Source organism: Grus americana, chromosome 5 (genome assembly GCF_028858705.1).
Source record: "Grus americana isolate bGruAme1 chromosome 5, bGruAme1.mat, whole genome shotgun sequence".
In the NCBI taxonomy this organism is placed as follows: Eukaryota; Metazoa; Chordata; class Aves; order Gruiformes; family Gruidae; genus Grus; species Grus americana.
The window spans coordinates 47,364,369-47,389,857 of record NC_072856.1 but is presented as its reverse complement, the minus strand read 5'-3'; the positions used below and the strand labels follow the sequence as shown (position 1 = coordinate 47,389,857).

Sequence of the window (25,489 nt, the reverse complement as noted above, 5' to 3'; positions counted from 1 at the left end):
CTTGTCTGACACAGAAAGGAAAAGCTGGAAAAACTGTTGCTTTTGCTCCTTTAAACTGGCTTCTGTGCTAATGAAAAGCGAGCTCTCTAACAGACACTTTGCACAGGCACCCCTCTGCTTCGCTTCTCTCTTCCACCTATCATCTTGCCTGGCTTTTGCCTGTAATCACCTGTTCATCTCACAGCAATAACTGCCAGGTGACTGGTGTTTGCTGTAGTCTCCCGACCGCTGAAAAAAGAATTAAAAGAAAAGCAAAGAAAGATGTAGGGGGAAAATCTTTCAATGACACAAGCGTCTCACCGCCAGCCAGCCAAAGAGCGAAACATCTCCTGCGGCCAAGCCTGCTCGTGTGGGAGCTGCTAGTAGGTGTAATTTCCTAAGATGTATACCTTGTCAGTGTGCAGAAGATGAAGAGAAAAAGAAGGTCAGAGCAGCCAAAACTAAAAAATTGGAAGGACAAAAGAAGACACTGTGGGGAACAATTCTTCTGCTTTTAACCCTGAAAGTGCCCATGCTGTACAGTTTACGGCAAACCAACTTACTGGCTAAGGCATAATGAACCCTAAGAGCATTAGCTGGCCTTCTCCTCACCCAAAGGAAAGAGACATTTTTACACGCGGTGCCTGCGCTACGCAACCTGCACAGGGTGGTACACAGCACACAGCCCAGTTGCTCTCAACCACAGTAGAAATGAATTTTTTCTCTCCAGGTAACTAGGCAAGACTAAATAGACAAGAGAGCCAGGAACTTCAGGGAGCTATCTAGTCCATCTCTCTGCGCCAAGGCAGGATAAACTGTACCTACAACATTCTTGGGGTAGGATGAAGAATCAATGCCTCCGGAAGCAATATATACCAGTGCTCAACTTTATCAACAGAATTTATTTTTTTTTCCTTTTCACAAATCTGCTGTAGTCAAAGAAGTGGCTTGTGACAACTATAAATTACAAATACATTAATCAGGATATAATTAATATTATCTTTCCTTGTGCCCAGATATAAACATACTAAAATATTGTAACTAACAGCAGTATATAATAAATTGCAACATTGTGGTGGTATATATAAACATTTCACTAAGTATGTGAGCAACGTGACCAACAAACGGGCAAACAAGACATGCTTAGTTGCCCATAGGAGGCATCCAAGTAAAAAGAAGTTGCAACAAAGGACAAAATAAGTGTAGGGGATGCAAACAGGCAGGGCATCCTGCTGAATACACAAGCAGCATGTCTGGGAAAAAAAGAACAAGAGAAGCAGCACTGTTAGCAGTTGAAGATCCCACTTTTGGGAGAGTGAAAGTAGCATTAAAACATCAGGTATGAAAGGGGGAATTGGATATGGAAGATCATCCTTCTCCTCACCTCTCCTTCTGCAGCTAAGACCATCAAGGACAGTGGCTGTCAGTGCTAACTACAGAGAATCAGCTCTATGGTACCGTATAGTCACAGTTAATTTAGGGCAGAAATGTTACAGACTACCAGTTTTGTATATAAAGTAATAATTAATGATAATGATTGAGAAATAAACATTAGCATAAAGTGTGTTGATAATTAATAAGTTCTGTAAAGTTTCATTTTAAAGTTTAAAACTGGCTTGATTTATCAGTCTTCTAAACGTTCTCTTCCTAGCAATCTGTAATTCCCTAACATACATATACATACATACGCACACATTTTCAGTTGCACTATTGCTGTCTGTTATTTCTTGCCCTATCACAGAAGAAAGATTATTTCCTTCCTCTTTACAGATACCTTTTACATATTTGAAGACTTCTGCTATGTCTTTCCTCCCCAGACAAGGACATTTCCTTTATTGTTTCTTAGCGATCCATGGGGTTTAGACTGTGCTCGTTACTGCTGGTTTCCTAGAGACTCTTTCTAAATATCTACATTTTTCTCGAAGTGCAATGCCCCAGACTGGATGCAGTTCTTCAGATGAAGTCTCATGAGCACTGCATACAGAAGAACAATTATTTCATGTATCTCATTGATGATACTCCTGTTTACATTACTTGTGAGACATTTGTCCCTCTTGCATAGAAGGAGGGCTCATGTTAGCACCCTGCTAGCTACTTCCAGTTTTACATTCTATAACATGGAAAATATGGCCAAGCCCTGGTCCACGGGTTCCTAGACCTTTTTCACTGAGACTTTTAAAAGGTTTTTGCAACTTTCAGAAAATACAGCTTATGTCACTGTAGCATTACGCTGGGATGGGTAGTAGTACCGCATTGACTACCGATACTCTGCCAATAAATTTAATACTACCGAGGGCAGGCCCTGCCTTCAAGGCCTGCAACACACCCACACAAACAAATCAAACAGATGGAAGCAAAATACACTCCAGGTCCATTCGCAGGAACTGATCAGAGGACTTACTGGGACACTTGGTCTCCATCAGAGAAGCTCAACAAAAGCACAATAGTGAGAATAAATGTAAGGAGCATGAACTGCTTTAAGAACACCTTTCTCCTTGTGAAGCACCTCACTCTCCTATCATTCCCTCCACTCCACCTGCACAAGCTCCTCCAGCGCCACAGGTCTCCTGAGACACCAGCAGTTTCCTTGTCCTGTCAAATCCTCCATCCTGCTTGTGATTCAAAGAGTGTTTGTGCTAGTCACATGGATGCAAAAAGCCTGATTCCTCAAACTGAACACTTCCCTTTACCCAGCACCCTTGTATCTGAGCAAAATGGGGGGCAATTTATGTAGGGGGAGGCACCCAGCAGCAATAAAACCCCACTGGAGCTGCAAACACCAGCACCAGAGCAAGTACAGACATCAGGAGCACATGGGCTTTAAGCATCAGGCAGCCATGAAAATTGGGAAGTAGAAACAAAGAAGGGGAAGAAGCAACGCACTCCCTCACTGATAGGCTGTATACGACAGATAAGGCGTAAACTGCTCCCAGCACGGATGTGCTCTTTATTGGACAGGACAGACAAAAAACTTCAGCTACTCATTGTAAAGTGCCAAGGGAAAAGCTAACGATAGGGATGCAGGGATTACATTTAAAGTAGTAAGATACATACAAGCCCATGTGCATGCACACATATTTCTGCTTTTCTCTCTCCTCTGTAGCCTCTCTTCCTCAGACTATCAGCCAGGGGCAACTACAGAAGAAACCAGAAAAGGGGAAAATGGGAATTGCCTGCATAATCCATAGAGGGAGCTCACTTGAAGAATCACGCTTTTTTTTTTTTTTTTCTTCTTTATTCGTTCTGAGCTTCTGGTTGGTCATACAAAAGCCATCTGCATCCTGGTCCAATTTCTCCCTTAAGTCACCCCTTAAGTTATAACTAGGTCTGCATAGTTTTAACTAGATGCCACGTTTCACTCTCCTCCCCTTTTTATCAGTCACCAAAAGCGAGCATTCAGGATGGCAACACGCAGTCTGTTATTGACTTCTCCGGGGTACTGGGAGAAGTATGGTGGGTACTGGGATGATGAAAGAAATCTGAGTGGTCTGAAGGATGACTAGCTCTGAATCATTTTGTTGCTGTCTTCATCTCTGCATTCTGATCTCCTCCTGCACAGAAATGAGAAGGTAGCTACTCTGTAACAGCCCAAGCTACCAAAAATCCCCAAAAGAGACAGAAAGCAATATGTGATCAACAGAATAAACAGATATGCAGATGCTCTGTATAACACCTTTTCTTGCACCGAGATACTTCTTACCCACTACCAGCCCCTATGCTGGCTGTAATACTCAGAAATGTAGCAGTAGGCAGATAAAAAGAGGGCATCTGATATTCCTGGCTACCTGAAAACACGTTCTACAAGCAGAATTACAGCAGAACTATAGAAATGAGTAGGAAATGAGGCTTCATGTTTCCCCTTTGTCAACCCCCATATTCACCATAATAACGTCACCATATCACCTCAGTTCCCCCCCACATTCTCTCACACTCCCTCCTCTGATGCACTCAGATTTTTGTCATATTTCCTTACCCCCCTGTAACGCCTTTCATTTCCTTCCGTCCTCACGTCTTGCTTTGGCCAAGGAAGAGGCAGCCTGTGTTGTGGCAGGTTCAGAGCCGGAAGCCTACCAGCTGGTGGACCAGCCCTTATGTCTCAGCAGGGATGAGGAACAAGTTCTGTAGGAATTCAGTATTTCTGGGGCTTCGACACTCCTGTCAAATGTGGTGGCTGCTGGCCAGGCAACCAAAGGGGCAATGGCCAGACAGAGTGATTCCAGAAGCGTCATTTCCTTAGAAAACCAGATAAAAATAACACTGTATTTCCACCCTAGTATAGTATGGCCTCAAGTGGTGTGACACCTGAAGGTGCAGGATGTCAGCTTCTTACTATCCTGTATTGCAAGAAACCTTTTGTAAAAGGAGTACCAGAGCCAAAGACTATGGTATGAGAGACAAGTAATTCAGCATCTTAGATCTGTGCTACATATATGTGGGAATGAAGCATGTTTTAGTTCAAGGACAACAGAAATAGCAGCACCAGAAGGAAACTTTCAAAGGTGAGTAATTCTGTGCCACTTTGATCAAGCATCACTCCCCTAATGGAAATGGGAGATTTCATCTAGTGCCGGCAACAGGACCTGGACCAGCTAGAACACGAAGGCAGGGAGACTGCCTCTCTTCCCTACCCACAAACATTGTGTCGGTGTCAGAGCCAACCACTGAACAGAAATTGCACAGGAAAGAGAAATAAATTACCTAATGCAGTTCGAGGTAGCAGGAAAATATTACACAAAAGTAACTTTCAAAACTAGTATGACAGCATGTTTCCAACTTCTGTTGGGGAAATAACAGGCATCTGAGGGGAGCCCCCAAACCATCTGGCTATTTGTGGGTTCTGTGAAACTCTCTGATCTGTCCCCAGAAATACTGCTGAGCTTTAAAGAACTTATTAACAAAATTTTTATCTAAAGAAATATGTCCCTGAAAAGCTTCTGCTTTCAACAGAGGACAGTCTAATCATTTTGTTTTGCTTTTTCCCAGCAAGCTATATTGCAACAAATGGCTTCCATTATTGGGTTTTCTTAGGTCGCTAGTTACAGGCTGAAAATAATACACATCCAGATGTTTATGCAGAGTTTATTGTAGCTTAGGTTATATAAGTCATGATAAAAGAGTTTATAGGGTTAAAATCAGACTAGACAAAGCCCTAAGACTACCCCAGGCAACAATCCCACACCATCCAAATAGGACAGCTGGCATTTAGCAGGTATTTTTACCTCCATCCATCTTAAGTTTTCTCCCTCTCTATCGCCCATTTTTGTAATTGCCCATCCCATCCTGCACAGGAACACACACAGGCTCACCCACTCACTCCCATTTCTTCTCTTGCCAAGAAGAGCATCCTGCGTGGGATTCAGTCATTTGTTGTCCACAGAACTTCTGGTGTGTGTCTCTCTAAATAGCTGACATCTGGAGGAGCTAGATGCTACTTATACCCTCCTTAGCACGATCAGATGCTGCTAAAGAATGTGAACAAAATGCCTCATTTTTAAAATATCTTCACTTTACCCTCTCTACTTCTTTCTAACAGGATTTGTTGGGGGTTTTTGTTTGTCATTCACAGTCCACTACATTTAGTGATCAGCCTTCTAAGCCGTTGTTCTCGGGGACACAGAGAGACCAATATAAAAGTATACACTGATAACAACCCATTACTTCTGCTGTCCAGCACTCTCTTCTCTAACATATTTACTGGTTTTTAGGAAGAATGTATCACTCTAGAACCCTGCTGCAGAGATAGGAACACAACCGGGGTACCTATAGTGGCATTCAACTTCTTTAATTACTAGACCCTCTTGTTCCTCTTCATTATTCAGACACCTTAATTTTTACAGCAACTAAAACAGGGGTTTCACAAACTACATTATTTTCTAACGATACAAACGTGTTTCACTTAATGATTTTTTTTCTGCCTCAAAACCAAATCAGGAGTCCACAATAATATGATCCTTTAAAGACTGAAAGGAACACAGAAAGAGGAAGATGTTACATTTACTTCCAGTATGCCTCAATTTTGAATGCTTCATTTTGTACCAAAACCCAAAATCACTCAGAACAGGGTTGTTGTTGGCTTTTTAACGTTCTTTCTCTCACACATATCTATCTATTCATGTGCCTGTATAATCATTATTTCAATGGAGTATGCCTTCATTTAAAAAAATACAGCTAGGACATACATGCCTCAAGTCACCCAAGCAAAAGAAATACAAACAGCTAGCAAAGTGACGGGTAGCACAGATGCACCTAAATTGATTAAATTGCTGTTGCTAGAACACACACACTGCAATCTCTTTCCCTTTTGGTTTATTCAAGGTACCCTGTCATTCTTCTCCAATCCTTTCCAAAGTGCTCTTGTTAGCAGGTTGAGAGAATTAAGTTGACTCACCAATATTAATAGGTCTCTCTAATTCAATAGCGGCATGTTCAGAGAATGCCACCTGCCTTCCCTTTAAGCAAAAGATACTGAAACAGGGCCAACACTTTGCCCAGCTGTTTCAAAAGCTAAAATTAGACACACCTGTTTTAACAGTTGTTTCAGCAGCTGGACACTGGGATGTGGATCAATAAGATTTACTCACAGCCTTCTCCCCTCAGAGTCAACAGTGCGACTTTAGTCCTTCATCCCGTGTTTAGAGAAATTTGTGTTGCAGGAGATAATGTGAATGAATCAAAAGAGGTCAGGGTGTTCCTCTTCCCCACTGCTGGACCTTGCTACAGTGCAAGAAAAATTGTCTATTCAGTGGAGTGTGGGATCAAGATATACTGGTCTTGATGTAGAAGTATACAAGGACAAGATCTTGAACCATATATAAACCAATGCAGTGATAAGCTACAGGTATGATAAAACTGCAGGTTTGTGAGGTCTGTACCCTTCCATTCACTGCAATGAGTTGTCAGTGCTGATAGCTAAGGCCAGCAAGTGAATTCTGCCAACTTTTCCATTACTGATCTTGGAGTAATCCAGCTAACATGTAAAACCCACTTCCCCAGCATGTGAAGCACAACTGTCCCACCAGTTGTCTTCACGTTCAGTGTGCACCTCCACTGCAGAAACTTACGGCACATTGGAAACAGAAAACACGGAGATGTTATAAAAGAACTGACTGTAAAGTGAAATTAAAGTATTTTAAAGTACTTTAAACAACTGACTGTAAATTAAATCTTACTGAAACTACACTTCAAGCATTAGCTGGAGCTGTTTCCAAGCTTCTATATCTGACCAAGTTGCTTGAGAATCCTAATACTTTGTCCTAACAGGAAGACACAGTTTTCCAAAGTTGACGTATTTCACGATCTAGTTCTGTTTGCCTTTTTCCCTGAGGCAAAATCAGTTTATACAGTGCTATCCAGAGCCACTTATTCCCAACCCAGTGGCCACCCCTCTGGTGTGACTGTGGGACCAAGTGGTAAACAGAATCAGTGACAGAATCTATGTTACGAAGAAGTGTGCAAAAACAGGAGTTCCCTGAATTTGTGCTGCAACTAACAAAAAGACACAAGAGAATTCTTAAGACAATTCTCAAAGTTACAGCTGGCCCTGTAGTCTTAGAGTTCCCATATAATTAGAAGCCATACATTTGTAGACATGAATGCACTTAGGTATATAAAAGTAAAGATCTCCCAGCGCATGTGCTCATCTGTATGCTCCCCTGGGATGGGCACCTGTGTGTTTTCAGAGACACACATGCACATTCATGCATATGAACCCAGATAGGTAGCATGCACATCTATGGGGATCATTTATAATCTACAAAAATGTATGCAAGCATACAACCATGCCTATACAGCTCCACGGCCAAGGGAGTAGATGCCTCAGAGCGCACTGCACATCATCAGGTTCTCGTCAAATGCACCTCAGATTTTCTCTTTCAAACAGAAAATGGGTGGGGGAGAGAGAGACTTCTTGGTTGTCAAACCCAGTAATAAATGCTTGTCAAGAGCATTTCTGATGGAATCTAAAGGTGCTTGGAGAAGTGGGGCCACCACGGTCAAACTGCACAAGTTGAACTCAAGAGCACTGAAGACAGAGAGCGCCAGTGACACGAAGACTTTTCCCCTCTGTCTTTCTGGGAAATAATGAACAAATCCTTCAGAGTGATTACTCTGTTACACCTGCTGGCCCTGCTCTCAAGTCTGTATTAGACAGAAGATGCTCCCTATCTTCCCTCAGATTAAATGTGCCTGGTAAAAAGCGATCAGAGATTGGCACAATAATTATCTTTCCTCATTAGAAAGCAAGCCCTGGACCTGACTGAATATGACTCCTCTGTCAAGGCCCTTTGTGGGCTGTAATAGTACTCAGCCAACATCAACGGGCACAACACTTCATGTGAACAAAACAAAGCAACATATCAAGCAATCTTGTCTTTTTATTTGCTTTTTCTCTTCTAAGCCTGCTGAGTGAGGTGGGAAGGTGCCAAATTCCTTTTTAACTTGTATAAATGCATCTAAATGTCACAGAAGAGCCTTTTTAAGGGAGAAGCTTTCCAAATGTTTTTCTCTCCTCTATCTAAAATGGATTGCTCTTTTTTTTTTTTTTTAATTAAAAAAGGTGCACTCTTTCAGACCAATGCCCTTCACTATTCCTGGCGTCAGCCAGCTGACCCACAGCAGAGCTCCCAGTGTTCTCCTTCAGCAGCATTCACCATAGTGCAGGGTATGGCTTTGCCCAGTGAAGCCAGGAGAAAGGGTAAACAGGTAGGTAAAGACAAGGCTAAAAACTCCTCCAGCAAGGGCATGAGCAGACCCAAGGGGCCTTTCTGTGACGGAACAGATGGGCTCCCTCATTTTTTTTTAAATGCATTTGAAGCATATTCATACCTTTGGTTCTTTTCTGTTAGCATAAGCCTGAAGACAGTGACTAATCCTCAAGAGCTGTGACCCCAGAGGCTGCAGCACTGCCACAGAAAAGGCAGTGCCGAGGCCTTTCCAAAACACCAGCCCTGCTGCAGACGGTGGAGCTAGGACAGCTTCATTTAGAAAGGGGTGAGTGGGAACAGCTCAAGCTGCCACACTGGTGCTCATATAGATATGACTCTTGTAGATACGCCATGCTGAGAAAAATGGGTGGTGTGGTAAATCGTTATGGGAGCTGTGTGATAACAGATGAGGGCAGACAGAACTGGCTGGTCTACAAACGGGAGAATTAAGGAGAACTGCAGAGTTCAACTGTGCTTAGTGGCCTCAATGAATCAGCTCCTTCCCTTTTAGTACAACCAACCATGGTCCTTTCATCATCCCAAAGGTCACTCCTATCTCCTCAGTCTGGCTCACTCCTTGGTGTTCTCAACTTAAAAAAAAAAAAAAAAAAAAAAAAAAGAGAGAGAGAGCTCTAGACTAGAGATTGCATTTCAGATCTTACCAGAAAGATGTCAGGAGAAGCATCCCATTTTGTTCTACAGCCAAGTATAGGGCTTAAAGAAATTACCACATCCTACGGTCTGTTCAACAAAACATGCTGCAAAATGGTGTTACAGTAGGAGCAGAACTATGTTAATATATTACAGTATCTTGCACCACTGTCAAGTGAGATGTGTGGTCCCCAAATGGGATGGCATTTAATCAGACAAAACTTATTCTTAAAGTCATCACATAATCTACAAGAACACAGGCAACACATATAATCTACAAGAATGCTGCAACTTAACCTGTAAGAGCAGAGTCAGCAGCCAAATTTAGGAGAGCTGGCATTGCAGAAGGAAAATCTCGGGCTCACTGCAAAGGAACCCTCTGCAAGCAACCCCTGTCCATGATTCCACTGCAACCTACTCCATTCTCGGGCCCCTTCTGACACCCAACTCAAGAGACCTTCTACAGTGGAAAAATAAAGTCTCACACAGGTTATTTTCCTTTTTCACCATCTGCCACAGTCTGCCCATTCCCAAGCAGAAATGTGGGCCTTACCATTCCAGGCTGCAATCCAGAAGCTCGGAGTACTAAAACTACCAGCTTCTGAACTCAAATCTGGGAGCTGGCCCCTCCAGCACAAAAAGAGTGATTTTTAATTATTTTTTTAACATAGTAGCATTTGTTTTGTTTGCCTTTTCCTGTTGGATTTGAGGAAGGGGAGAGGGGAAACTGGGGGTGTGTTTTCATGCTTTCATCTGTAATTGCTAGAAAATTTCTTTAGAGAAAAATTTAAATGAGCAGATACAATGACACACCATGTGCCTGCAGGAGCTCAGATTTTAAGATACACATCAGACACCAGTGGCCACAAAATTAAATTATGCACTAGCAATAAAAAGACATCTCACATTTAAAAAACAACCAGAATTCTCGATCAGTGAACATTTCAAAATCTCTGTTCTGCAGAGGCACATCCAGGTGTTTGCTAGGCAGATGTAACAGAATGCTACTTCACTGGAGCAGTGTTTAACTGCTGTGATCATTTAAATACGCATTTATTTGCCTTTGGAGTGAGAAAATGAAAAGCTTAAAGTAGAGTTGTTTTGTGGCCCCACTGCTAGTTACTAGCCTTCTCATCTAGGGAAAACTTGGGTAAGCAACAGTGCTCTCCCTTGCACTGCCTTAGCTTTCCTAAAACTAATCACCCCCCGGGAACCTGACTTATTTCCTCTGTCTCCCCTCTCCTGTGACCGCTTGCCTCTTTCCCTTTCCTTTTTTCCTTCCTTGTCTCCCTGTTTCATGGCCTACAATGGGACAAGGAGCAAGAGTGGCACACACATAAATACATCTTTTTACCTTGCTGCTTGCAGCATTTCTCAATTTCAGCAAATAGTCCCTTTTCACTATCGCTGGTTGGCACCTCATTTGCATAAGGATGAACTGCGCAGCCACGTTACCTCTCCTGTTCTGCAATACCACAGTCTGCTGATGAGCCTGAGTAGTTTTAAACAGGGTTATGCTTTCTCTCGTGCCCTCTTGCAAGCTTGGTGCTCTGCCAGGCAGCTGCAGAATGGATGCACTGAATGCTGAATATTCCCTGCGCAGCAGGCCAACAGGAGCTCCGAGGGGGTGGCACATCCAAGCTCCTGCAGCTAAAGCCTGGCAAAAAGAATGAGCTTTCCCGCTGCCTTGAAAATGATGGATGTACACAGAGGCTTTGCACAACCTACAGCCATATGATCCCCCGCGCTGTTCCCTGGAACCCTGCACACAATATAAATTGCCACACAAAGAAACATGTTCACCAGCACTGACCTGAACACTACCTGGAACAAGCAGTAATGTAAAAGGTAATGTAACGCCACTGTACAGGATCAACCTTTGCTTGTAGGGTGTGTTTATGTGTAGAGTCTACATATTCATATATTAGATTCATGGCTGGCACATTCAAGGGGATGGCAGGAGATAAACTGGCTTGTTCCTTTCGGATAGGATTAAAAGCTTTTACACTGGTTCAGTGCTTCTTGAGAAAAATAACGGTTTCTCTCACAGATCTCAAAAGATAGCAGGTTCCAGTCTAGCTGGAAATGGTGACAACAGTCCTTCTTTCGGTACTTCTGCTCTAAAAGGAACTCTGTAAAATTATACATATTTTTTGACCTTCTAGGAATTAACCAGACCAAATATGCTTGACCTTCTGACGAGAGGAAGTGGTGGGGTTTTTTCTAACTGTCAAGGCTTAGACCTGAGAGAAAAGTTGAGGTCATATCCAGCAGGAAAGACTAAATTACACAAACTATGTAGTTTAACCTCAGCAGTCCCCTTGCAAAAGCAGCTATAAGAACCCCTGGCCAGCGTGATCCCAGCAGCCCACATATAATTCACCTCCATGATGTCCTCAAGCAAGGGTTATGCATTTACAGTAAGTCACATACTGAATACAATTTGTGGCCTGCTAGCAATGAGAAGGCACAGTGCTAGCGAAGGTTAGGGATCAGCACAATTTTTTTGTGTCAGTTGTGCCAGACATTCCGGTCAACCTCCGCTTTTCCTGGGGAAGCAGCCTGACAAGATTATGCAGTACCACTGACATCTCATTTTCTGTATGCTTGCTAATTTGGCCTATTAACAAATTCCACTGCAGTCACAAATAATGGTATAAACAAATATTTGGTTATATTCAGCTAAGTTTTCAAAAATTTTGTAAATCCCTCATCAGTTACAGAAAAATTTGGGTTGCCAGTTACTAATTTATGACAGATTCATGCAGAATACCCAACTACATAGCAGTATCAAGAGACCTCAGAGTCTCCTGCTCCAAAGCTACAGCCTTCTAGGCTGCAGATCACCTGATGTCCCTAAACTGAGCAGCGTATGAAAACCCCAGCATGCTCTGATCAGCTCCGGGTCTATTCAGTAAAGCAGCAAAACACTGAGGTTTATTCTACAATTAATGTGTAACCCTGAAAACATACAAAAATACTGTTTCAAAATCCGCAACTCCACAAATAAATTGTGTACTATGTAGGAATAGTTCATGTTTGTACGAAGTATGGTATCAAACTATTCCAAAGGAATTTAGTGCCACAGAGTGCATAGAAAGCAAGTATTAATTACCTCCAACTTAAGGAGAGCAGAACTGAGGCAGTGAGGGACAGAACAGACCGTCGGGGTAGAGCAGTCTCTGCCCCAGACCCCAGCTATCAGATTGGATTCTCTGCCATCCTACCAACAGCAAGCACTATTATCTTTAATATAGTTGATTTCTAGGCATAAATTCCTGCACCAATACAGGATAAAACCATACCTTGGTTTTCATGTGTGTGTGTTTTGATACAGCCCCTAGTTGCACAATCACACGCTACTCTTTTTGACACAACCTTTCCTTCATTCAGCACACAGGAAGAATAATGCCTGTTGAAGGTGCTGTTACTTGCTACTATGTTTTATCTTCATTGCTCTATTTGTGGCCCCTTCTCCAGCACGCTATACTAATCCTGCTCTGAAGAGTAATTTATTTCCACATGGGCTTTTCTGTGGTGCCACTCAGCAGAGCACTGGACTGTTTTGCAAAAACTAATTACTTTGGACAACACCTTTCTGAGGTGATAGGCTCATTTTACAAATGTAGAGCTCGGGAACAGGGGAATTAAGTCAAAATGCCCACTAGTATTGAATGTGCAATTTCAGATTGCAAATTCTGATTACACAGAGCGCTTAGCACCTTATGGCACCTTACACATTTGAAGCACATTTAGTGCTGACTTGATTGCTGTTTTCAGGGCTCAATATTGTTTCCGTCCAAGCTATATGATCTCAAGATGGGGACCGGAATACAAGGAACGGATAATTCAGAGATGACCTAACAAAAGAAATTATTTTATTAACTTACCCAGCATCATGCCATGACCCCAGGGAAGAAAGAGGGATAGACAAAACGAGATGCCCCTTAATCAATGCTATGCTCAAGAGGCCTCCCTCCCGTGTGAGAATCCCCTGCCTCATTCGCTACACATCCCACTTCAGTAAAACTGAAGCAGGCATCCCATGTACAAGGCAGTCATTTTGAGAGCAGATCCCCATTTTCTGCTAGAAGCTCTTTTTATTCTGTGCACGGCATGGGGAAAAAGTCATAGGGAGGAAGTAATGAGTAAAGATCTTATCAAAGATCGCATCATAAAGCCCATACCAAAGGAGCACAAGTTTCACTAACACTAATTTTTAACTGCTTGATTTTTGGATCATCTTCAGTCTTTTCAGATTTGTTAAATATGGAACAGTTGTGGGGTTTATAAAAATATTTATGTATAGATAGATCTATTTGTAAACAGACACACAAACACATACATATACACATAAAAACACATAACGTTCTCTGAAAGTTACTTAAAGTTTCAGTGAGTTCCTTTTGATTTAAAGAGATGCTACCACATCTACCAGCATTTCTGTTTTACATTTTTTATTGAACAAATCTAGAACTGAAAACTAGATTTCCTTCAAATTCCCCTACCAGCGTGATGCAAGGAAATGAAAATGCCTGTCAGCAAAAGTAATGTGTTTAATACCAGGCCAGTCCCAAACATCAGTAGAGATTTCTGTGTATTGCAGATAATTCTATCACCAAGCCATATTGCTGTGTGATGTGCTTTTATCTTTGCTGTAGGATAATATCAATATTTCAAGCATGAGCAAAAGAATGTTTTATGAGATTGATGTGGGAAAATACAGTGACAAGTACATAAAAAAGGGCAGAGAAAAATGCCAGGTAGTCATCTCAAATGCCTTCCATTCCCACCAGAATTTTTCTAGTTTATCCAATTCTAATCAACAGGTTGAGGTCCACTGGGGCCCCAGTGACTTTGATAACATTTTCAGTGGCAAAGAAGAACAGCAAGCAAAAGAGAGCACAGATAACAGGATGCAGAGGCTGGAACCTGCATCCTAGAAGCCTAGACCTTTACAGAACAAAAAGTCATATTTTGTTAAACTTTTAAATTAAAAAGTAGCAGTCATTTACAAAAGAAGGAAATAAAATGAAGAAAAAAAATAAGTATTAAGCCATTTGCCATACTGCACACGTGTCCGGTAAGGGCCAGATCATGCAGGGCAAATGCACCCAGGGAACAACCTCTGCAAATCCACAATGATGCCCCAAGCAGACAGCTCTCTGGGCACTGCTGGAACCTGAGCATGCAAGTGCTCAAACAAGAAGTTATCCCTCATGGCTCTGGCTGGGTGAATTATTCGCCTCTTGCCTACCTCTGCAAAGGATGCAGTTCTTCTGAGGAAAAACTCTCAGTTACAATTATACCAAGAAAAAAAGGTGCTTTTCCCCAGTACAGCTGAGTAGCCATCTGTGCCCCACATTGGCACAAGATATAAGCTTGTTTATATAAGCTCTGCATGTAACTCTTCTGGCAAATCCACCAACACAGACCATTTGTCATATTGTCTTTTTTTTTTCCTGTGGGGCTTGCAGTTCCTCCCTGTTTGACAACAGAACTGATGACTATTACTTAACCCCTTTCCACATTAATGGTGCAGCTGTTCAGCCAGACTGATGTTTTAGTGTAGTTTGGTGTTAGGTACCTCAATATTTGGATGTTGAACTGAGAACCCTTACAGGAACCTGAGTTTCAAGAAAAGACTGATCAGCACCCTCTGCAATCAGTTTTAAAACTTAGTTTCAAATCATTAAAATTGAGGTAATCAAAACCACTAGTTCTATAAATCTTGACTGTTTTGATTGGAAGCAAAAGGAAATCTTGCAGCACAATCTCTTCTAAAGCACCCTCCAAATCTACTGTCCCCTTATCTCCGACTCAACATGCTGTCCCTGGGGACATTCAGATAGTTTTAGTCCATCTAGAACAGTGTTCATTTCAAAGCCAATTTGAATGCAATGCCTAAAAATCTCTTAGAAAATAACTCTCATAATAAGCACTGTTCCTTTTATGATGTTACATTATTACCAGGCAGTAAATTCATTTGTTTCCCCAAATCCCTTACTAACTTCTTTTAAATACATAAATAAAAAGGGGGAATTTCAGTGAATATTATTTCACAATATGTGGATCTGAGACATTTTAATAAGAAATGTACCTCCAGGCTAAGAGGTATGAATTGTACACCGAAGGGAATGGTTTAATACACTGTTTAATGCTATCATCAAAACTGATGATAACATGATGGCTTTTATACATTTCAACATTTCTTTAGAGCTGGGAAAAAAGAAAGCAAGCACCATATTTGTATATTAGCTAAATGTCAGAAGTGACACTGAACCAGCCAGGTGACACACAGCTCTTATAGCATTCCCTCTCCCTGACCAAAAAATATTACCTGAACAGAGAGATCCAGGGATTTACTCCGAGAATGACCCTTGGAGAGAACACCTGCCTCTCCTGTATACCCCACCAGGCCACACAGAATGACCCACACCTACCATGTCCTCACATCACGTCCTCCTGCTCCTAAGTACGGTGTGTATTTTCAAACGCTTTGACACGTAGTCAAGGTATGACATGTTGGTAACAGCACGTGAAACAGGAGCAAGATGGACAGGATACTCCTGTCCACCAGGCAACAACCCATGACCAGTGGCAGTCCTAAATACCTTTTGCTGGGCAGAAGGATATGCAACAGACCATGGTTTTGGAGAGGCCAGCCACAGCAGCAACCAGTACAAGGATCTGGACAGACCTCCTGAAGCATAGGTAGATAAATACTCCACAACACTGTAGCACCACTGAGGATGAAAATAACTCCTTTAGCAGAAGGAAAAGGTTCCTTCCTTAGCTATAGCTTTTGTAGCAAGACTTTGCCAGAAAAAACCTCAACTGTATAACCTATGATCATACAGAAATTCTTCTTTTAGAAGTGTGTCCTTACCTTTTTTATAAAGAGGCAGTGGAAGCCAGTAACATGAAGGTAGCAGGCCCCTTCAACTGGAAGCAGCCCACTGCAAGCCACCCAAGCCTTGATGCCTCTTCCCCTTTCCCTAAAAGTAGGAGGGGAGGAGTGGTATTTTCTGGAAGCAATCCTCAGTCCCCCTGAGAGAGATGCCTCTGCAGAAGCCCAGGACTGCAATACCAGCAAGTTTTTCACTCTCATAGTCTCGAGGATGGGAAGATTGTCAGGGCCCATATGGGAATTCCCAGGAAAGGACATAGGAATTATCTCTGAGGCATTGGCTATACAAGGGGAGGTTGAGTAAGCAATATTGCACTGGCTTTAATTAGTCCAAAATGTAAGCCTTATTTTTGTGTTTTCAGAACCTCACCAGGCTTGTGATACAGGACCCAGTACGCTCACACAGCACATACCCATTTACTGTATTCCTACAGACTCAGGTTGGCCAGGTCAGTTTCTCAGTCTTTGAGATACTGTTGTAAAAAGAGCGCTTTTAGACTTCTAAAATGCCACGTAAAAGTAAAGGTGGCCTTTCAGTGTCCTGCAGCAATCTCTAGCAAAAAGTGTGCAGGCTCTAGCAAAAAGTATTAGCTTGTACATAAATGTTTTCTCTTGCTTTTTTATTCTTCCAATGAACAGGAACTCCCTAGGGTCCTGTTAACTGTGAACAGTAAAGACTGCTTGCACTTGTCAACAGAAGCAGGTTTTACACCTAACAATAAAGTATTCTAGCACTTTACAATGTGTATTTGTTCTTGGCTCTATAACCCGTAAGAGGAATGCTGGCACGTTTACACGTTCACTGGGGGTAAATGGGGAACACCTGAAGCCACCCTGTGCCCGCTCTCTGGAGGACAGGGACTTTGCTCATTCCAAGGCACAGAATTATCTTCTTGAGGAGACAGCACCTCCAAATAGTCAGGCAACATTTTCCAAGGCAGTGTTTGGACATATCAAGCATATAGGATAACATCCAGATTTCTCTTATGCTGGGTTCCTGGCAGAGCAGCTGTTCCCCTTCTCTTCCCAGTCAAGATCGCTGATTCCCGTGGCAGAGAAAAAAATCTAGGCTGAGATGGTATGGGACAGCACATACAATAGAAGTTTCCAAGAGGAAGCATATGCCTGATACAGGTTCTCAGGAAGACCAAACACATAGATCAGTAGCCCCATATGGGCTAAGGTGTGTGCATCTCCCTTTCCTCTTGCTATGAGCATGTTTTCTACATGGGAGAAGTAAACAAGATGACAGGTTTTCCAGGCTGAGTTGAAGGTTGGAGCCTTCTCCTTTTCATAGTTTCATCTCCTTTTATAGGTGAAGAGTCCTGACCAAGTGTTTTCATATCAAGATGAGTTTGGTGAAAAGCTCAGGGAAGTCTAGCCTAAGGTAATGTCTAATCTTAGCATAGGGATGAAGAATAAAAATTTCCACAATTTTAGACAGCAGTTTTTTTAGAAAGTACTAGTTCTTAGTTCTGAAGTACAGTTCTGAAGTGTGGAGGGGCAGAAAGCAAATTATAGAGGTAATCAATCCAAGTTTCTGAGCTGCCCTATCCTCCTCTCGCTTCCCTCTCCACACACGTCAGCCCTTCCTCCAGTGCTCCTGTGAATTCTTAGACCTGGCTTCTCTCGGAACTGATCTGCATTCACTTAAATGTGTGTACAAACACATTTGTATATATTTACTTCAATGTAAATATCTTCATGAGCTTTACAGAGATGGGATTGTTTTTCCCCCCCAAATATGAAAACACAGCACATTTTAGATTCAGTTATTCCTTACCTAAATAATAAATAGCTGGTATTTTGATATCGTCTAGTCCTAACTCAGTGTACAAAGACAGTACGCTATCAGGATTTAAAGCTGTTTCAGGAAATGAAGATCTCAAGCTTATAAATACATTTAGTTTGTCATAGCTCTGATAGGCTTTCCTCTTCAACTTGTTTGTAGCTTTAAAAAAATAAAAACCAAAACCAATACCATATTATTTCCTAGCTGGGTGCTATGAGTGCTGTATCAAAGCTGCAACTTTCACAGGGTGAGGGTTGGTTTTTGTTTTGTTTTGTTTTGTTTTTTTTAAAAAGTAGTTGATTTTGGACTTAAAATTGTATGTATAATAGAGCACTTGTGGATTCTCTTTCAGTGCTGACCTGGCCAAGCACTGCTCCTCATCTCTGCACTGCTGCTCTGCCATTATGTCACAACCGATCTCTAACTCTTCCATCTGTGAGTTATTCATTGCTTCGCCTCTTGCTCATCTGCTGGTTATTTATAAATTAAACTCCACTATCACAGCATTCACTAGCTTCCCTGAAAGAGGGTCTAAATTTGCAGAATAAAATGCTGAAGTTGCACAAACACTCCCTACTTTGGAAAAAAAATAATCCCATCTCAGAAACAGCAGAGTTACTGTGGGTATTTGAAGTATTTCCACTTGGGGCTATTCTAAATATTGCGATTTGATGCAGCCATTTTGGACTTTCAGCAGGCATGAGGGCACAAACTAGCTTACTGAGAATCATTTGCACACATGATGATAAAGTCCTGGCTTGCAGTATATTGGAAAAGCAATCACCACCAGTAGGCACTTTAGCTTCCCGCAGCTTCAGAAAGCCTGTGCATAAGTAAGTGACTGGAGGCTGAAAATCCCTAGGCATCTTATAGCCATACTCTGTCAGAAATAAGCCCTAGGGACCAGATCGTCAGGTATAAGTCATCATATTCCCATTGCCTTTGGAAAGTCCTTTTAATTTATACCAGCTGAAGAATCAGCTTTTATATGCGTAGCCTCTGTACTTCTCGTTCTAGGATACCTTGAATAAAATGGGAATGATAAAAACTAAAAGTGTATGAGTGCTTGAAAAGGAAGCAAGTCCTGCTCTGTCTCATGCCAATATGAACCTGAAAAAGGCAGAGCTTGGCATAGTGGCTTCAGATCCACCCCGATACACAGAGCAAAACCTGGCCAAGGCGACCTCCAGAATTAGGAGCATGACTCTTGGTCCATTTTCTTATCTCTGTTACGCTTTCTTCCTGACCTTGGATAAGTTGATTAACCTTTCTTTTCTAAGTTTCTCTAACTGTGGTATGACTCTGTACCTCCCGTAGAGGTTGTGGTGCTTAATTGGCCAGTATCTCTCAAATACTTGAAGTGCTTTGGATGAAATATGTTGTGCAAGAGAAATAATTGAAGTCAATGGAGCTGTGACAACTGACACTAGCTGAGGATCTTCCCCCTGGTGTTTAATACGATCGGAAGGAGGCTTAGTTAAAATGACAGGAAGCCAGAGAGACATTTGGTGGTAATAAGATCATAAATGAGTCAAAGGGGTTACTATTTGCCATGGTAATACTCAGCATTTTCCATCTTCCAGGCACTCTATCAGCATCCATTAATTCTCAGACCTCCCCTTAAATGGAGATCTGTTATATGTCCCCATTATACAGATAAGAAAATCAGGCAGACGGGTGATGTGATTTATCCGACAGAACGAGATGTGAGAAAATTTGAGCCCCTGGCTCCTAAGCCTATTCTCAGGGATCCCTTTCCACCACTCTTCTGTTACGTATATATTTCCTTATCTTTCTGTTTCAATTATGAAAGCCCATCTCCTGCTCCTTTCTCTGCAAGCATCCCTGCTTAATTCCCTGTTAGATACTGCTCACATGCTCTTCCATAAAATTCTCAAAGCTTGCAGACAGAAAGTGAAGCTGAGGGGAATGCTGCTGGGCTGAGCAGCTCTCCTTGCCTCAACAGCCCCTTTTCCCAAGCGCTGAGAAAGAAGGAACACTATTTGCCCTCACAAATATTTGTTCACTATCAGTCCCACACAGCACCTGGCCGCTCCACTGCAACCTCTCCTCTCAGCAGCAGTTCTTACTAGAATATGCCGGGACAGGGTCTGTCGCTTCAGACTGCCTATCGCTCATTGCAGGAAGAAATTCGTGACCTGCTTAAGCCCTTAGGAAAAATTATTGTTGTTACTTCAGCTCTCTAAGACGCCTGCCATTAGAGGATGCAAGCTGAGGTTATGTAAGTGTGCTGGCCAAATCCAGTTGTCTTCAGGGAGCCCAAACGCAGCTGCTCTGCTCTGCTTCCACCCCCACTTTGTAATGGGTGCCAGGCCAGGCTTTTGGGTGCTGTCTGAATAATAGCCTCAAGGGGAGTCTCCATGGATTAGTTTCTATGTAGAGGGAGTATATGTATTTGAATCTTTTCAACCCTACTTGAAAATACGAAAGTATCATAGTGTGCCTGGATGCTGCTGTGCTGAAGTGTCCCAGCAGATGGAAGAGTAACATGAAATGGGACAAATTATTCGACTGTTATAATGTTATAAATCTGCAACAATCCCACAAAATGCAGTTTACTTTATAATAAAGACTTCCACTGCTGCTTACAACAACCACGCTACAGCAATATTTGGGGTAATTACTCTTGAATGCTAGAGGGTTTGGGTTTTTGGGTTTTTGGGGGTTTTTTTTTTGTTTTGTTTTGGTTTTTTTTAAGTGGTATACCCTAGATTTACACTCATAGTTCAGAAAGCAGAGCTTTGGCTACATTAGCTCTACTTAAACAATAGCCCAAAATGGGATGAAGGAGAAAATATAAAACACTACCCAATCAAACCTCAGCACTTACTTTTGATAACACCACAATGAGCCACATTTGCACGTTATTTCCTGGCTATCTACAGCAGTCTTGGCATAACTGAAGTAGGCTTTTTTTCCCCTTTAAAAATCAAACAAAACTATTTTAATTGCAATAAAAGTGCAAATTTTGGTTTAGATTAAATTTGAGAGAATAAGAAAGTAAAATAAGTATGTGTCATTGGATAATAATTTCTCCTTTTTCTGAGTTTTTTACAGAACAAAAAAGTAAAGAAGGATGCATATTTGCACTTGCTGACACTTGTGTGCTTTGATGGTGACATAACACTGCAGGTGTATCTCTATCCTATATATTGAAGACAGACAGCACATCAGACACACAAACTGTAAAGTTTTTCCTATCCAGATGAGATAGCAGTCACATTCACCCAAAAAATTCTATGAAAAAAGATATTATTATTTCTATCTTCTTCAGTGCTCTTTGCTTACTAAAATATAAAATCGTAGACATTTGATTCAGATGTTAGGTTCTTAATACACTATTATTTGTTACAACACAAATGAACTTCCTGATAAAAGTTTAACTCAAAGCCAACAGATAGGGTTTAGCTGGAAGGGACTCTGACACTGACTCCTTCTATAACCTCAGGAAAATACCTTATTTCTTGTGTTCCTCCACCGGGAACTATTACAGTCAATTCATTAACATGCATAAATGCGATTTAAGACCATCAGACAGAAAGTCTTAAAGAAAAAGCTCTGTCGTCATAGATTTACATTAAATTATCTTAACAAAGTGAACGCTATGCTATCTTTAGTTACAAAGCAGAAAAAAAAAGGTAGGCAGGCAGAGTCTCACTATCTGATAACTAACGCAGTAGGGAGATCTGTGACAAGTAGATGAACAGATTCACAACAGCTAAAACTTCAGAGGCTTTGTGCAAAACTACAGGTGAAAGCAATGACATGTTTCATTTAGAGGCTTGCTCAGAGCTCATCTCCTAATACTGTTTGTCTGAAAAAACAGAAGAGAGAGAAGGTAGCAATTACCATTGGGGAAAACATAAAAGATGACTGCTGTGTGTGTGCCAGGCATTGGGGAAAATTACTACCTTTGTCTTTAGCACAAAGATGAGATTCTCCCTGCAGCCAAACAGAAGCTACACTGTAAATACAAAGTCCAGCTATATTCAACAAGAAAAGGAGTGAAATTCAACTGGATCAGAAACAGAGCCATTCACGAGCTATTTTGGACAGAAAAGTTTTGCTAACAGTCTAGGCTGCATACAGCAGCTTACCAGTCACTTAGAGGTGGTACTGCCATCTCCGTTGTGGGAGCTCTAGCAGGTTAGTGATGGGAATTACCCAGGATGACAATGAGAAGCTGAGCAGTCATGAGCACAGGGGAGATAGTCTCAGCTGGCACTGGGCTTTTTGGATGTATTTAGATGAAGGATAGCCCTGTGCTGCTAAACGGAGAGAATGTACTTTTCAGTTTGGGACTAGATTCCAGGATTTTCCTTTTCCTTGCAGCACTGATCTGGAATGGTCTATCCAGTGGGCATATCCCAAACAAAATGATGGCTTATTGGGTATGGGAGCTTTTCACACTTATGCCTGGATTTTTCTATATGACTGCTGGCTTGGAGGGAAAGACCTTGACAGCCAGAAAAAATAAAAAAAAAGAAAGAAAAAGAAATGCAGCACAAAAGCCCAAGGGAAATAGGGCTAGACTGTAACGAGAAAAAGGAATAAATATATGGGAAGCAGTGTGCAAGCAGCACTTAAGTCTGTGTGAGGTTAACACCAACCACTTACTCCAAGCTAAATAAATGCTGCCTGGGGATTGCGATTAGAGGAGGCAGCTCAGGGGAGGCAGCAGCTCCTCAAAGCTGGAGCCAGGAGGAAGCTCTGGGAGCTTGGCAGTGTGGTGCTCATTTTTGAGCACTAGCCCCATCTGAGCAAAGGGAACATGATGTTCACAATAAGGGTGAAAGCACTCCACTCTCCTACCACATCTATGTAATGCAGTGCCATCACGCTGCCAGGCTGTGCAGAGATGTCATGTCATTCTGCTACATTACCATCAGGGAGTCTCAGTGCGACTGGAGACATCACGTGTCCTGTCCAAACTGACCACCTCATGTAGACAACAGCCTGAAATGCCTCCTTCCCACTTTACAGCCCCAGCTCAGAGACAAATGAGCAGGCAGTGAAATGCAGATCAAAATCCTCTTCTGAATACACTGCCTCTTCTGTAATACTTCTGCTTTTTCAGAAGCAGGTAGTGGATAAGACTGCTCCAGCACAGCCCACAGTCAGAAGCGGCAGCCAAATTATTAATTTACTTGTTCTGATTCTTATTACATTCTACCTCCAGGTACATAATCAGGCTTTTATTCACCTAACTGCTTTATCCTCTAACAAGCTATTCATCTGAAGAGTTTTCACTGCAGGATTTCCACTGTAAGGATTTTTTTTTTTGCTGTGTTAGAGAAGGAATTCACTGCTTCAGTGCAACGCTTTTGCTCATTAAAAATAATTTCTCAGTGAGTTTGGTTGCAGAAACTCTTCAGTCATATTAGAAGCCCTGTTGCAGCATTAGCTCCAGAGAACATGCTAAAGACCAGCAGGGAAAATGAAAGGAAGAAGAGAAAACAAGAAGCTAGAAGGGCAAGACAGATTGCTAGCAAATTATAAACAAGCCCAGACATGCTGCTGCCCACTGGGGTACTGACTGGTGCAGCCCTGGGAAACGTGTTTGACTGTAAAGTCAGACTGTACCCTCACGAGAATTCCTCCCTACTCCCAAATACAGTTCTCTATGCATTTTCTCTCTTGCCTCACTCTCTTCCTCGCTCCTTTCCCCCTTATATCATCCTTGGTTTTTTTTCCCTTACTACCACATCTTCTGCTCACTAGAGATGCTGTGAAGCTTGCTTTCCGAGCATAGACTCTTTCCAATCTTTAGGGAAATTTGGTACAGAGAGTCCATGGTTTATAGCAGCAAATTCACTAACACAAGCACATCGCCCCGGAGAGATGGCATGTTCAGCTGCCAGTGAATTTACTTCAGCTCCTTTGCTTTCAGAGCAGGCAGCTCCCTCATCAGAAAGTTGGAGGGGGGGGGGGGGGCAGGCCTGCAGCAGCCGCCTTTGTTACAGTATATAACATAAATTGACAACTTTCAGCATAGGTCCCTGTTTTCACATAAATAAGAGAGCTGGCACAGTCTGGAGGTGAAGAAAGATTATTTCAAGATGCAAAGCATGTTAATCTCGCCCCTTGTGACTTAAGCACAGGTACCAGTCAATGATCTATTTCTAATATACCACGTAAATAATGAGTCACATTATTCAGTGAAGCATCAGCACAGACAAATACAGGAAGAAGCAACGTACTGCTCTTCATTCAGTGGACCAATTTCACCTCTGATGTAAGCCAAAAGTCTTCCTGAGGCTCTTCCTCAGTTGAATACAGCTTTGTTTTAAAAAACTCAACATAGAGTCCGTTAGTGTAAAAGTGCTGATCACTTCAGGGAATTCATGATAGTACAATGACAGCTACTTCTCTTTAAGTAGCAGAACAGGAGGAGTGAGGTAGCCTCTCCTGGACACAGGAAAAACAATGACTGGTCACTGTTCAGCCTAAGGGAACGTACTAAAAGATCCAACAAGAAACTGCTTTTCTTGTTAAGAGAGGGAATATTGCTCTAACCTAAAGACTCAATATGCTGGAAACCTTGTTGCCTGAGGTGAAACTAGAGACACAAAAGCCACTGGGATTATCCTGCAGGGAGACAACCTGTGCTGCAGGAGGAATGAACTAGTTGAGACTTTCTAGACCTTTTCCATCTTTAATCTTATTGAAAAGAGCTGTTGTGGTCACTGTGGCCATGTAATCTCCTAGGAAGACAAGGGAATATAAATTTGGGCCTCTAGGCTTGAGTGGCTCACGTCACTGTTCACCACTGACTGCTTTGTTACTCTGCTGCATCTCAGGAGTCCTTTGATTCACTTCTAGCTTCCTGCTTCTGGCACTGGTAGGTGAGAAATGGCTCTTCCACCTGCTTTTAAGCTCTGGGGAAATTCTGCAGTCTGTTTTATCTCTAGTATCCGTTCAACTGGTGTAATTGGGTTGTTTCAGGATGGATGAAGCAAGAACTGAGAAAGGGGTATCCATGAGTTACTGAAAGGAGAAAATGCAAACAAAATCTAAGACTTGAAGTTAAAATCTTAGACACTCCCTTCTCATCCAAAATCTGTAACATGTCAGCACAACAGCTGGTGCGGGAGTACAAAACATATTGGGAGACTCTCTGTCCTCCTCAGACTGGTCCAAGGGTGATGATGATAACACTTAGAGAGCATCTTTCACCATGAAGGGGAAGAAGGAGTTTTTCCATTCAACAAAAGATGGAATTAAAGCAAAGAGAATGTGAAATGAGGAGGCCAGCATCAAACAGCAAGCAGAGGCTGAACTGAACGTATAAACAGATCTTCCAGGTGTCAGGCCAGTACCCTCTCCCAGAAAAGGTCTTTTATAAAGCACTTAAAAGAAAAATCTGTAGACTGTTAAACAGAAAAGACATCCCCACAGGACTGCGGAAAAAAGTCAGAGAGGACGCACTGGAAA

At 42.1% G+C, this 25,489-nt stretch overlaps 1 protein-coding gene across 2 annotated transcripts in view; it reads right to left on the bottom strand.

Moving 5' to 3' along the window:
• The window catches only part of NRXN3 (neurexin 3), a 1,025,935-nt gene that overhangs the window by 383,075 nt on the left and 617,371 nt on the right, over positions 1–25,489 (bottom strand). The gene's annotated exons all lie outside the window — the stretch shown is intronic.